The 13,997-nt window shown below is 40.7% G+C and overlaps 1 long non-coding RNA gene across 1 annotated transcript; it reads right to left on the bottom strand.

Moving 5' to 3' along the window:
- Window positions 1–28: 28 nt before the first annotated feature.
- Window positions 29–10,581, bottom strand: LOC127922437 (uncharacterized). Its single transcript, XR_008111369.1, has 3 exons — window positions 10,523–10,581; window positions 6,695–6,813; window positions 29–194 (listed from the first exon to the last, which is right to left on the bottom strand). It is a non-coding gene; the product is annotated as an uncharacterized LOC127922437 (long non-coding RNA).
- Window positions 10,582–13,997: the final 3,416 nt, after the last annotated feature.

Raw genomic sequence — 13,997 nt, 5'->3', positions numbered from 1 at the left:
TGTGTGTGTGTGTGTGTGTTTACCTGGCAGGTACAGAATGTGCAGCTGTCTGAAACCCAGTCCTCCTCCCGCTGATACACACGTCCGTCCTGAACACACACTCTCTCCTCTTCATCATCTTCTCCTCCTCCCTCTCTGTCCAAACTGCTGCCCAGCTCAGAGAGAGCTTCACGCAATGCCTCATTCTCCTCTGTCTGAACACACACAGATGAAGACGGCAGGAGGCTTGTGGATCTGGTTATGGTTAGCACTGATGGTGTGTGTGTGTGTGTGTGTGTGTGTGTGTCACACTCCATGAGAACCCAAGATATATATTTTTTTCCCTCCAATGTTTGTAAACATTAAATGTAATCAAACACTGTACAGCCTCAAAACATGGTTAAAACAATAGTGTTGATATCCTGGATGGTCAGTCCTTGCTTCCACAGCTCTGTCTATTAATCTGAGAGTGGTTACATTTCTCCAGGCCCATCCTCAGCTTTTTACCAAAACAGAGGCGGGGAGGTCGTTTTGTTATTGTTCCATCTGTGGACTTGCCCTTTAAACAGCTGCATATTATCAAGATATCAAAGTGTCACCAACACAAAGTTCACCAATAGGCCTGTAGCAAATGAAGCGTATTCATTATTCACATGTAAATAGCACTTTTCAGTAGTGCTCAAAGCCATTCCATGAGTGAGGCATTTATTTTTCAACTTTAATCAATGAGCCCATTCAGTTCTCCATGACAACTAAATCATAAACATAGTAGGGCTGGCTATGCTCAGGTGGGTCATGCTCAGGTAAAACTATTAGGCTAATCAATACTTCCATATTTCCTGTTCTTGAAGATCAAGGGGTATAACATTTATTGGAATGAGTAGAATTCTGATAGACTTTGGTTTTTAATGTAAAGATATAATTTAATCGTCTTATTATATGTAGTAGAAAGCGGTGGGTCAGAAGAAGCCGACTTAACCAATCCATAAAGTACCATTTAACATCCATGTATGATGTTGATATCATGGATGTGTTAGTAGAAGCCTACTTAACCAATCCATAAAGTACCATTTAACATCCATGTATGATGTTGATATCATGGATGTGTTAGTAGAAGCCTCTACTTAACCAATCCATAAAGTACCATTTAACATCCATGTATGATGTTGATATCATGGATGTGTTAGTAGAAGCCTCTACTTAACCAATCCATAAAGTACCATTTAACATCCATGTATGATGTTGATATCATGGATGTGTTAGTAGAAGCCTACTTAACCAATCCATAAAGTACCATTTAACATCCATGTATGATGTTGATATCATGGATGTGTTAGTAGAAGCCTACTTAACCAATCCATAAAGTACCATTTAACATCCATGTATGATGTTGATATCATGGATGTGTTAGTAGAAGCCTACTTAACCAATCTATAAAGTACCATTTAACATCCATGTATGATGTTGATATCATGGATGTGTTAGTAGAAGCCTACTTAACCAATCCATAAAGTACCATTTAACATCCATGTATGATGTTGATATCATGGATGTGTTAGTAGAAGCCTACTTAACCAATCCATAAAGTACCATTTAACATCCATGTATGATGTTGATATCATGGATGTGTTAGTAGAAGCCTCTACTTAACCAATCCATAAAGTACCATTTAACATCCATGTATGATGTTGATATCATGGATGTGTTAGTAGAAACCTAGTTAACCAATCCATAAAGTACCATTTAACATCCATGTATGATGTTGATATCATGGATGTTTTAGTAGAAGCCTACTTAACCAATCCATAAAGTACCATTTAACATCCATGTATGATGTTGATATCATGGATGTGTTAGTAGAAGCCTACTTAACCAATCCATAAAGTACCATTTAACATCCATGTATGATGTTGATATCATGGATGTGTTAGTAGAAGCCTACTTAACCAATCCATAAAGTACCATTTAACATCCATGTATGATGTTGATATCATGGATGTGTTAGTAGAAGCCTACTTAACCAATCCATAAAGTACCATTTAACATCCATGTATGATGTTGATATCATGGATGTGTTAGTAGAAGCCTACTTAACCAATCCATAAAGTACCATTTAACATCCATGTATGATGTTGATATCATGGATGTGTTAGTAGAAGCCTACTTAACCAATCCATAAAGTACCATTTAACATCCATGTATGATGTTGATATCATGGATGTGTTAGTAGAAACCTACTTAACCAATCCATAAAGTACCATTTAACATCCATGTATGATGTTGATATCATGGATGTGTTAGTAGAAGCCTACTTAACCAATCCATAAAGTACCATTTAACATCCATGTATGATGTTGATATCATGGATGTGTTAGAAGAAGCCTACTTAACCAATCCATAAAGTACCATTTAACATCCATGTATGATGTTGATATCATGGATGTGTTAGTAGAAGCCTCTACTTAACCAATCCATAAAGTACCATTTAACATCCATGTATGATGTTGATATCATGGATGTGTTAGTAGAAGCCTCTACTTAACCAATCCATAAAGTACCATTTAACATCCATGTATGATGTTGATATCATGGATGTGTTAGTAGAAACCTACTTAACCAATCCATAAAGTACCATTTAACATCCATGTATGATGTTGATATCATGGATGTGTTAGTAGAAGCCTCTACTTAACCAATCCATAAAGTACCATTTAACATCCATGTATGATGTTGATATCATGGATGTGTTAGTAGAAGCCTCTACTTAACCAATCCATAAAGTACCATTTAACATCCATGTATGATGTTGATATCATGGATGTGTTAGTAGAAGCCTACTTAACCAATCCATAAAGTACCATTTAACATCCATGTATGATGTTGATATCATGGATGTGTTAGTAGAAGCCTCTACTTAACCAATCCATAAAGTACCATTTAACATCCATGTATGATGTTGATATCATGGATGTGTTAGTAGAAGCCTACTTAACCAATCCATAAAGTACCATTTAACATCCATGTATGATGTTGATATCATGGATGTGTTAGTAGAAGCCGACTTAACCAATCCATAAAGTACCATTTAACATCCATGTATGATGTTGATATCATGGATGTGTTAGTAGAAGCCTACTTAACCAATCCATAAAGTACCATTTAACATCCATGTATGATGTTGATATCATGGATGTGTTAGTAGAAGCCTACTTAACCAATCCATAAAGTACCATTTAACATCCATGTATGATGTTGATATCATGGATGTGTTAGAAGAAGCCTACTTAACCAATCCATAAAGTACCATTTAACATCCATGTATGATGTTGATATCATGGATGTGTTAGTAGAAGCCTCTACTTAACCAATCCATAAAGTACCATTTAACATCCATGTATGATGTTGATATCATGGATGTGTTAGTAGAAGCCTCTACTTAACCAATCCATAAAGTACCATTTAACATCCATGTATGATGTTGATATCATGGATGTGTTAGTAGAAGCCTCTACTTAACCAATCCATAAAGTACCATTTAACATCCATGTATGATGTTGATATCATGGATGTGTTAGTAGAAGCCTCTACTTAACCAATCCATAAAGTACCATTTAACATCCATGTATGATGTTGATATCATGGATGTGTTAGTAGAAGCCTCTACTTAACCAATCCATAAAGTACCATTTAACATCCATGTATGATGTTGATATCATGGATGTGTTAGTAGAAGCCTACTTAACCAATCCATAAAGTACCATTTAACATCCATGTATGATGTTGATATCATGGATGTGTTAGTAGAAGCCTCTACTTAACCAATCCATAAAGTACCATTTAACATCCATGTATGATGTTGATATCATGGATGTGTTAGTAGAAGCCTACTTAACCAATCCATAAAGTACCATTTAACATCCATGTATGATGTTGATATCATGGATGTGTTAGTAGAAGCCGACTTAACCAATCCATAAAGTACCATTTAACATCCATGTATGATGTTGATATCATGGATGTGTTAGTAGAAGCCTACTTAACCAATCCATAAAGTACCATTTAACATCCATGTATGATGTTGATATCATGGATGTGTTAGTAGAAGCCTACTTAACCAATCTATAAAGTACCATTTAACATCCATGTATGATGTTGATATCATGGATGTGTTAGTAGAAGCCTACTTAACCAATCCATAAAGTACCATTTAACATCCATGTATGATGTTGATATCATGGATGTGTTAGTAGAAGCCTACTTAACCAATCCATAAAGTACCATTTAACATCCATGTATGATGTTGATATCATGGATGTGTTAGTAGAAGCCTACTTAACCAATCCATAAAGTACCATTTAACATCCATGTATGATGTTGATATCATGGATGTGTTAGTAGAAGCCTACTTAACCAATCCATAAAGTACCATTTAACATCCATGTATGATGTTGATATCATGGATGTGATAGTAGAAGCCTACTTAACCAATCCATAAAGTACCATTTAACATCCATGTATGATGTTGATATCATGGATGTGTTAGTAGAAGCCTACTTAACCAATCCATAAAGTACCATTTAACATCCATGTATGATGTTGATATCATGGATGTGTTAGTAGAAGCCTACTTAACCAATCTATAAAGTACCATTTAACATCCATGTATGATGTTGATATCATGGATGTGTTAGTAGAAGCCTACTTAACCAATCCATAAAGTACCATTTAACATCCATGTATGATGTTGATATCATGGATGAGTTAGTAGAAGCCTACTTAACCAATCCATAAAGTACCATTTAACATCCATGTATGATGTTGATATCATGGATGTGTTAGTAGAAACCTAGTTAACCAATCCATAAAGTACCATTTAACATCCATGTATGATGTTGATATCATGGATGTGTTAGTAGAAGCCTACTTAACCAATCCATAAAGTACCATTTAACATCCATGTATGATGTTGATATCATGGATGTGTTAGTAGAAGCCTCTACTTAACCAATCCATAAAGTACCATTTAACATCCATGTATGATGTTGATATCATGGATGTGTTAGTAGAAGCCTCTACTTAACCAATCTATAAAGTACCATTTAACATCCATGTATGATGTTGATATCATGGATGTGTTAGTAGAAGCCTACTTAACCAATCCATAAAGTACCATTTAACATCCATGTATGATGTTGATATCATGGATGTGTTAGAAGAAGCCTACTTAACCAATCCATAAAGTACCATTTAACATCCATGTATGATGTTGATATCATGGATGTGTTAGTAGAAGCCTACTTAACCAATCCATAAAGTACCATTTAACATCCATGTATGATGTTGATATCATGGATGTGATAGTAGAAGCCTACTTAACCAATCCATAAAGTACCATTTAACATCCATGTATGATGTTGATATCATGGATGTGTTAGTAGAAGCCTACTTAACCAATCCATAAAGTACCATTTAACATCCATGTATGATGTTGATATCATGGATGTGTTAGTAGAAGCCTACTTAACCAATCTATAAAGTACCATTTAACATCCATGTATGATGTTGATATCATGGATGTGTTAGTAGAAGCCTACTTAACCAATCCATAAAGTACCATTTAACATCCATGTATGATGTTGATATCATGGATGTGTTAGTAGAAGCCTACTTAACCAATCCATAAAGTACCATTTAACATCCATGTATGATGTTGATATCATGGATGTGTTAGTAGAAACCTAGTTAACCAATCCATAAAGTACCATTTAACATCCATGTATGATGTTGATATCATGGATGTGTTAGTAGAAGCCTACTTAACCAATCCATAAAGTACCATTTAACATCCATGTATGATGTTGATATCATGGATGTGTTAGTAGAAGCCTCTACTTAACCAATCCATAAAGTACCATTTAACATCCATGTATGATGTTGATATCATGGATGTGTTAGTAGAAGCCTCTACTTAACCAATCTATAAAGTACCATTTAACATCCATGTATGATGTTGATATCATGGATGTGTTAGTAGAAGCCTACTTAACCAATCCATAAAGTACCATTTAACATCCATGTATGATGTTGATATCATGGATGTGTTAGAAGAAGCCTACTTAACCAATCCATAAAGTACCATTTAACATCCATGTATGATGTTGATATCATGGATGTGTTAGTAGAAACCTACTTAACCAATCCATAAAGTACCATTTAACATCCATGTATGATGTTGATATCATGGATGTGTTAGTAGAAACCTACTTAACCAATCCATAAAGTACCATTTAACATCCATGTATGATGTTGATATCATGGATGTGTTAGTAGAAACCTACTTAACCAATCCATAAAGTACCATTTAACATCCATGTATGATGTTGATATCATGGATGTGTTAGTAGAAGCCTACTTAACCAATCCATAAAGTACCAATTTAACATCCATATATGACCAGCTATGTAAACTTTAACATTAATTTATCCTGCAATAGATGTGGTTCAATTGGTTACATACATTGTTGTCTTCTTCTAATGCCTCTTAAGGGGAAAGTAATCTAAAAGTAACTGAATGTAATCAGATTACGTTACTGATTTTGAGTATTCCAAAAGTTACATTACTGATTACTAGTTAGGACAGGTAACCAGTAACTGTCACGAATTCCATTTAGGAAGTAACCTAGCCAACCCTGTCTGTATGTGTCTGTGTGTCTTACAGCTCTCTGAAGGTCGTGCAGCAGACTAGTGGTAACGATGTGGAGGCCATGCAGCTCTGATAATAGATCATTCAGCTCCTCACAGGACCGACGACACATCACCTCAGGACGTTCCACCCCTACACACACACACACACACACACACACACACACACACACACACACACACACACACACACACACACACACACACACACACACACACACACACACACACACACACACACACAGAATCAGAGCTAACCCAAACCAGATCCACAAGCCTTCTGCTGTCTTTATCTGTGTGTTCAGACAGAGTTTTCTTAACATTGTTTTTGATAAAGGTGTTATGGATAGTGAAGGTGTTATGGATAGTGGATAGTGAAGGTGTTATGGATAGTGAAGGTGTCCTCCCTCTTACCTATCAGCGTATCTGTGCTCCTCCCTCTTACCTATCAGCGTATCTGTGCTCCTCCCTCTTACCTATCAGCATATCTGTGCTCCTCCCTCCTACCTATCAGCGTATCTGTGCTCCTCCCTCTTACCTATCAGCGTATCTGTGCTCCTCCCTCTTACCTATCAGCGTATCTGTGCTCCTCCCTCCTACCTATCAGCGTATCTGTGCTCCTCCCTCTTACCTATCAGCGTATCTGTGCTCCTCCCTCTTACCTATCAGCGTATCTGTGCTCCTCCCTCTTACCTATCAGCATATCTGTGCTCCTCCCTCTTACCTATCAGCGTATCTGTGCTCCTCCCTCTTACCTATCAGCGTATCTGTGCTCCTCCCTCTTACCTATCAGCGTATCTGTGCTCCTCCCTCTTACCTATCAGCGTATCTGTGCTCCTCCCTCTTACCTATCAGCGTATCTGTGCTCCTCCCTCTTACCTATCAGCGTATCTGTGCTCCTCCATCTTACCTATCAGCGTATCTGTGCTCCTCCCTCCTACCTATCAGCGTATCTGTGCTCCTCCCTCTTACCTATCAGCGTATCTGTGCTCCTCCCTCCTACCTATCAGCGTATCTGTGCTCCTCCCTCTTACCTATCAGCGTATCTGTGCTCCTCCCTCTTACCTATCAGCGTATCTGTGCTCCTCCCTCTTACCTATCAGCGTATCTGTGCTCCTCCCTCTTACCTATCAGCGTATCTGTGCTCCTCCCTCTTACCTATCAGCGTATCTGTGCTCCTCCATCTTACCTATCAGCGTATCTGTGCTCCTTCCTTTTAAGGCGTTTGCAGACTGTACCTCGGATTCAGTCTTTTACGATTATCTCATGTCACACTGTGCAATGTTACCAAATTAAAATCTTGATATCAACCTTGCCAGATTGTCTGATCTGCTTCAGTTCTGAGCGTGTGCCAGCACCAGCAGCGCAAGCCTCCCTCTATGTTTATGCACGAGTGAAGTGAATTGAAATAGTTTTCCCAGACAAACTTTATATGTTCGAACTCAGAATCAAATCGGTTTCTCCAAATGGTAGAACCATTATTTAGATTGGAGATTTTGCGAATTTTTCAAAATCCTGTACGGGACCGGAGCTACGGGACCAGCGCTACGGGACCGGAGCTACGGGACCAGCGATGCGGGACCGGAGCTACGGGACCGGAGCTACGGGACCGGCGGTACGGGACCGGCGGTACGGGACCGGCGGTGCGGGACCGGCGGTACGGACCGGCGCTACGGGACCAGCGCTACGGGACCGGCAGTACGGGACCAGTGCTACGGGACCGTCAGTAAGGGACCGGCGCTACGGGACCGGCGGTACGGAAACCAGCGCTACGGACCGGGCGGTGCGGGACCAGCGCTACGGGACAGGCGCTACGGGACCGGCGCTACGGGACCGGCAGTACGGGACCGGCGCTACGGGACCGGCGCTACGGGACCGGCGCTACGGGACCAGCGCTACGGGACCGGGCGCTACGGGACCGACCGGCGCTACGGGACCGGCAGTGCGGGACCGGCGCTACGGGACCGGCGCTACGGGACCGGCAGTACGGACCGGGCGCTACGGGACCGGGCGCTACGGGACCGGCAGTACGGGACCGGGCGCTACGGGACCGGGCGCTACGGGACCGGGCGCTACGGGACCGGCGCTACGGGACCGGGCGCTACGGGACCGGCAGTACGGGACCGGCGCTACCGGACCAGAGCTACGGGACAGGTGCTACGGGACCGGCGCTACCGGACCAGAGCTACGGGACCAGCGCTACGGGACCGGAGCTATGCCACAGCACACAGATTGCTGTATAGGCTGCGTAGCCTAGTGGTTAGAGCGTTGGACTAGTAACTGAAAGGTTGCAAGATCAAATCACTGAGATCAAGGAACAAATCTGTTGTTCTGCCCCTGAACAAGGCAGTTAACCCACTGTTCCTAGGCCGTCATAGAAAATACTTGAAACCCTTGTAAGTGAACAGCTAAAATAGTTGTTATTTTCTAACTCTATTTTATCAATGTACCAATCGGGCTTCAGGAAGAAGCATAGCACAATTACAGCAGCCATGAAGGTTTTAAATGATATCAATGTAAATGTAAATATCACTGAAGCCCTTGACAAAAACAGCACTGTGTCTCACTTTTGATTGATCTTTCTAAGGCTTTTGATACAGTTGATCATGCTATACTAAAGCAGAGATTGTCGAGTGTAGGTCTTTCGGAGCATGCAGTTGCATGGTTTGCTAACTATCTGTCTGATAGAACGCAGTGCACTCAATTTGATGGGCGTATGTCTGTTAAATTGTATGTCTTGAATGGTGTGCCCCAAGGCTCTGTACTTGGTCCTCTCTTATTCACTATTTATATAAATTATTTCGACAAAAATGTCCAAAATGCACAACTTCATTTTTAAGCTGATGATACTGTTGTTTACTGTTGTGCCTCGTCTCTTACAAAAGCTTTCCAGAACTTGCAAACTGCTTTTTATACTGTTCAACATACCTTGTGTGAATTGAAGCTTATCCTCAATACTGACAAAACTAAACTAATGGTGTTTTCTAATGGAAGAAATAGACCTCTGAACCTTTCACCTACTACCTGTCAGGGCAAGGAGATAGAGGTTGTAACCTCATATAAATATCTTGGAATTATAATTTATGATGGCCTCTCTTTTAAATTGCATATTCAACAATTTACAAAAAAATTTAAGCTGATATTGGGATTTTATTTTAGGAATAAGGCCTGTTTTTCTTTTGAAGCCAGAAGGATGCTAGTATCAGCTACATTTATGCCTTTACTAGACTATGGCGATATTTTATATATGAATGCTTCCGCTCAGTGTTTGAGATCAATTGACACTCTTTATCGTGGCACTTTGAGATTTATTTTAAACTGCAAAACCCTTACGCACCACTGCACTTTGTATACCAGGGTTGGCTGGCCTTCTCTAGTCTCTCGTAGGCTCAGTCACTGGTATACTTTTATTTACAAAGCTATTTTGGGTTTACTACCTTTTATTTGTGCATTTTTATTGTTCAGAAATGTGGTGGGTACTCTATTCGTTCGCTGGACTTTATCCTGCTAACTGTTCCAAATTGAATTTGGTAAAAGGCTTTTATGTCCTCTGCGCCATTGTCTTGGAACACCTTACAAAATACTTTTAAACTGGAAGAACTTGTCCTGATTGGTGTTTTTAAATCACTGATGAAGGATTTTGAGGCTGATTCCCTGACCTGTCAATGTTTTTAATTTGCTGTTTTATACTCTTGCGAATTCAATGGGTTCAAAAAAATACATTTTAATCTCAATGACCCCTTCCTGGTTAAATAATGGTTAAATAAATAAGAATAAGAATGTGTTCTTAACTGACTTGTAAAATAAAGGTAAAAATAAAATAGGGTGCAGAATTACATTACCTGCTGTCAGATCACAGAGAAACACCATCAGCCAGGCAATCAGTGGTGTCATCCCTACACACACACACACACACACACACACACACATACACACACACACACACACACACACACACACACATACACATACACACACACACACACACACACACACACACACACACACACACACACACACACACACACACACACACACACACACACATACATACACATATACACACACACACACACACACACACACACACACACACATACACACACGCACACACACACACACATACACACACACACACACACACACACACACACACACACACACACACACACACACACACACACACACACACACACACACACACACACACACACACACACACACATACACATACACACACACACACACACATACACACACACACACACACATATACACACACACACACACACACACACACACACACACACACACACACACACACACACACACACACACACACACATACACAATTATACAGTGCATTTGGAAAGTATTCAGACTCCGTGATTTTTTGACATTTTGTTAAATTACAGCTTTATTCTAAATGGATTAAATAAATAAAAATCCTCATCAAACTATACACACCCTACCCCAAATAGACAAAGTGAAAACAGGTATTTAGACATTTCAGAAATTTTATAAAAATATCAAAAGAAATTCCTTATTTACATAAGTATTCAGACCCTTTGCTATGAGACTGGAAATTGAACTCAGGCGCATCCTGTTTCCATTGATCTTCCTTGAAATGTTTCTACAACTTGATTGGCGTCCACCTATGGTAAATTCTACTGATTGGACATGATTTGGAAAGGCACACACCTGTCTATATAAGGCCCCACAGTAAATAGTGCTTGGCAAAAACCAAGCCATGAGGTTGAAGGAATTATCCTTAGAGTTCGAGACAAGACCATGTCGAGGCACAGATTTGGGGAAGGGTACCAAAAATGTATGCAGCACTGAAGTTCCCCAAGAACACAGTGGCCTCCATCATTCTTAAGTGGAAGACGTTTGGAAGCAATGAACTGGTGGTCTCTCTGATAGAGCTCCTAAGGAGTTCCTCTGTGGAGATGGGAGAACCTTCCAGAAGGATAACCATCTCTGCAGTACTCCACCAATCAGGCCTTTATGGTAGAGTGGCCAGACGAAGCCACTCCTCAGTAAAATGCACATGATAACCCACTGGGAGTTAACCCTAACCCTAACCCTTTGTGGTAGAGTGGCCAGAAGAAGCCACTCCTCAGTAAAAGGCACATGAAGCCCGCTTGGAGTTTGCCAAAAGGAACCTAATGGACTAATGGACCATGAGAATCAAGATTCTCAATAACTATTTGGCCTGAATGCCAAGCGTCACATCTGGAGGAAACCAGGCACCATCCCTACGGTGAAGCATGGTGGTGGCAGCATCATGCTGTGGGGATGTTTTCAGCGGCAGGGACTGGGAGACTAGTCAGCGTGAAGGGAAAGACGAACAGAGCAAAGTACAGAGAGAACCTTGATGAAAACCTGCTCCAGAGCGCTCAGGACGTCAGACTGGGGTGAAGGATCACCTTCCAACAGGACAACGACCCTAAGCACACAGCCAAGACAACGCAGGAGTGGCTTCTGGACAAGCTAGCTTCCGTCCTCCTCTGTGTACATTGAGTCAATACAAAACCTAGGAGGCTCATGGTTCTCAACCCCTTCCATAGACTTACACAGTGGCTGCGGTCCAAACACTGAAAAGACACCCCTTGTCCACTTACCCTTGCCTTATTCCCTTGGGGTATCCCCGTCGCCATCTTGGAGGGTGGTCCAAATAATTAGCCAAGCAAGGGAAGTTTGCATGTGAGGCCCTTTGCGAGTGTATAATTATGTTCACTCCGGGGCCTGAAACTCCCCATAATTCAATTTGTGACGATTGAAGTGCCAAAATGCCAAAATCACATTAATGGAGAAGTCAACATACAAGTGTAAGTAAAAATGAATGCAAATAAGTTAGAAATTGTGCTCCTAACGCACATGACGGCACAAACACGTTTTGGTTTGGTTATCTTTTGGAAATTGTGCTCCTAACGCACATGACGGCACAAACACGTTTTGGTTTGGTTATCTTTTGGAAATTGTGCTCCTAACGCACATGACGGCACAAACACGTTTTGGTTTGGTTATCTTTTGGAAATTGTGCTCCTAACGCACATGACGGCACAAACACGTTTTGGTTTGGTTATCTTTTTGGTTACGGCACAAACACGTTTTGGTTTGGTTATCTTTTGGAAATTGTGCTCCTAACGCACATGACGGCACAAACACGTTTTGGTTTGGTTATCTTTTGGAAATTGTGCTGCTAACGCACATGACGGCACAAACACGTTTTGGTTTGGTTATCTTTTGAAATTGTGCTGCTAACGCACATGACGGCACAAACACGTTTTGGTTTGGTTATCTTTTGGAAATTGTAGAAATAAAACATGTTCCTTCTTCAGAAGTTCCAGCTTGGCAGGCTAACGTTAGCTAATTCGTTTGCTAGCTATCATACAGTAGGCGTAAATTAATAATTATATATTTAATATATGTAGACTTGCAATCATAATTGACTGGGGCACATATAAAGCACCCACAAGTTACTGGTGGCTGAAAACACAATCATCGCGGGATGAACGAGTGACGAATTTCCGGCCAATGGTGGTCCATTTAAAATCCTTCCTGCCTCCTTCGCCCCTCGCCCTGCAGGTGTCTACTCATCACACATCATGATACGCCATCAGAAGTGTCCACTTATTTGAGGGCTGAGTGGACAGGGTGTGTCTTTTAAGTGTTTGGACCGCAGGCAGTAATTATGACAACTTTATGTTGAATATGACGACAATGCTGTGACAATGCTGTGTGTAGCGGCTATGAGATCGTTTGGCCTAGAAAGGTTTTTCGCCTGTGTTGTGCATTGAAGTCCATAAGCGAAGGGAAAAGGTGAGAGAAGGAGAGCGCATAGATGTGAGAAGGAATAAAAATGTAGCTGCTATGAAAGTGAACTGTGTTTACGCGTGATCAGGGTGTATTCATTCTGCCGATTCTGTTGAAAAACGTTTCTTATTAAACAGAAGCAAATGGAACGAAACGGGGATAAACATACCTGAATTTGTCCAATAGAAACTCTTGCTTGCAACTGTTGGACAATGATAAAACCCTAGGTCAGCTAGATGCAGATCTCTCAACCTGTGTGTTCCTATGCTGTAAACCTTCATTCATAGACCCTCTCTTTCTAAAATTATCAGCCAAAATTGTTGCAACCCCTATTACTAGCCTGTTCAACCTCTCTTTTGTGTCGTCTGAGATCCCCAAAGATTGGAAAGCTGCCACGGTTATCCCCCTCTTCAAAGGGGGAGAAACTCTAGACCCAAACTGCTACAGACCTACAGTGGGGAGAACAAGTATTTGATAGACTGCTGATTTTGCAGGTTT

This window comes from Oncorhynchus keta, unplaced genomic scaffold (assembly GCF_023373465.1).
Source record: "Oncorhynchus keta strain PuntledgeMale-10-30-2019 unplaced genomic scaffold, Oket_V2 Un_contig_25707_pilon_pilon, whole genome shotgun sequence".
NCBI classification, from domain to species: Eukaryota; Metazoa; Chordata; class Actinopteri; order Salmoniformes; family Salmonidae; genus Oncorhynchus; species Oncorhynchus keta.
The sequence above is the reverse complement of the archived record's forward strand: the minus strand, read 5'-3'. Positions and strand labels throughout refer to the sequence as shown.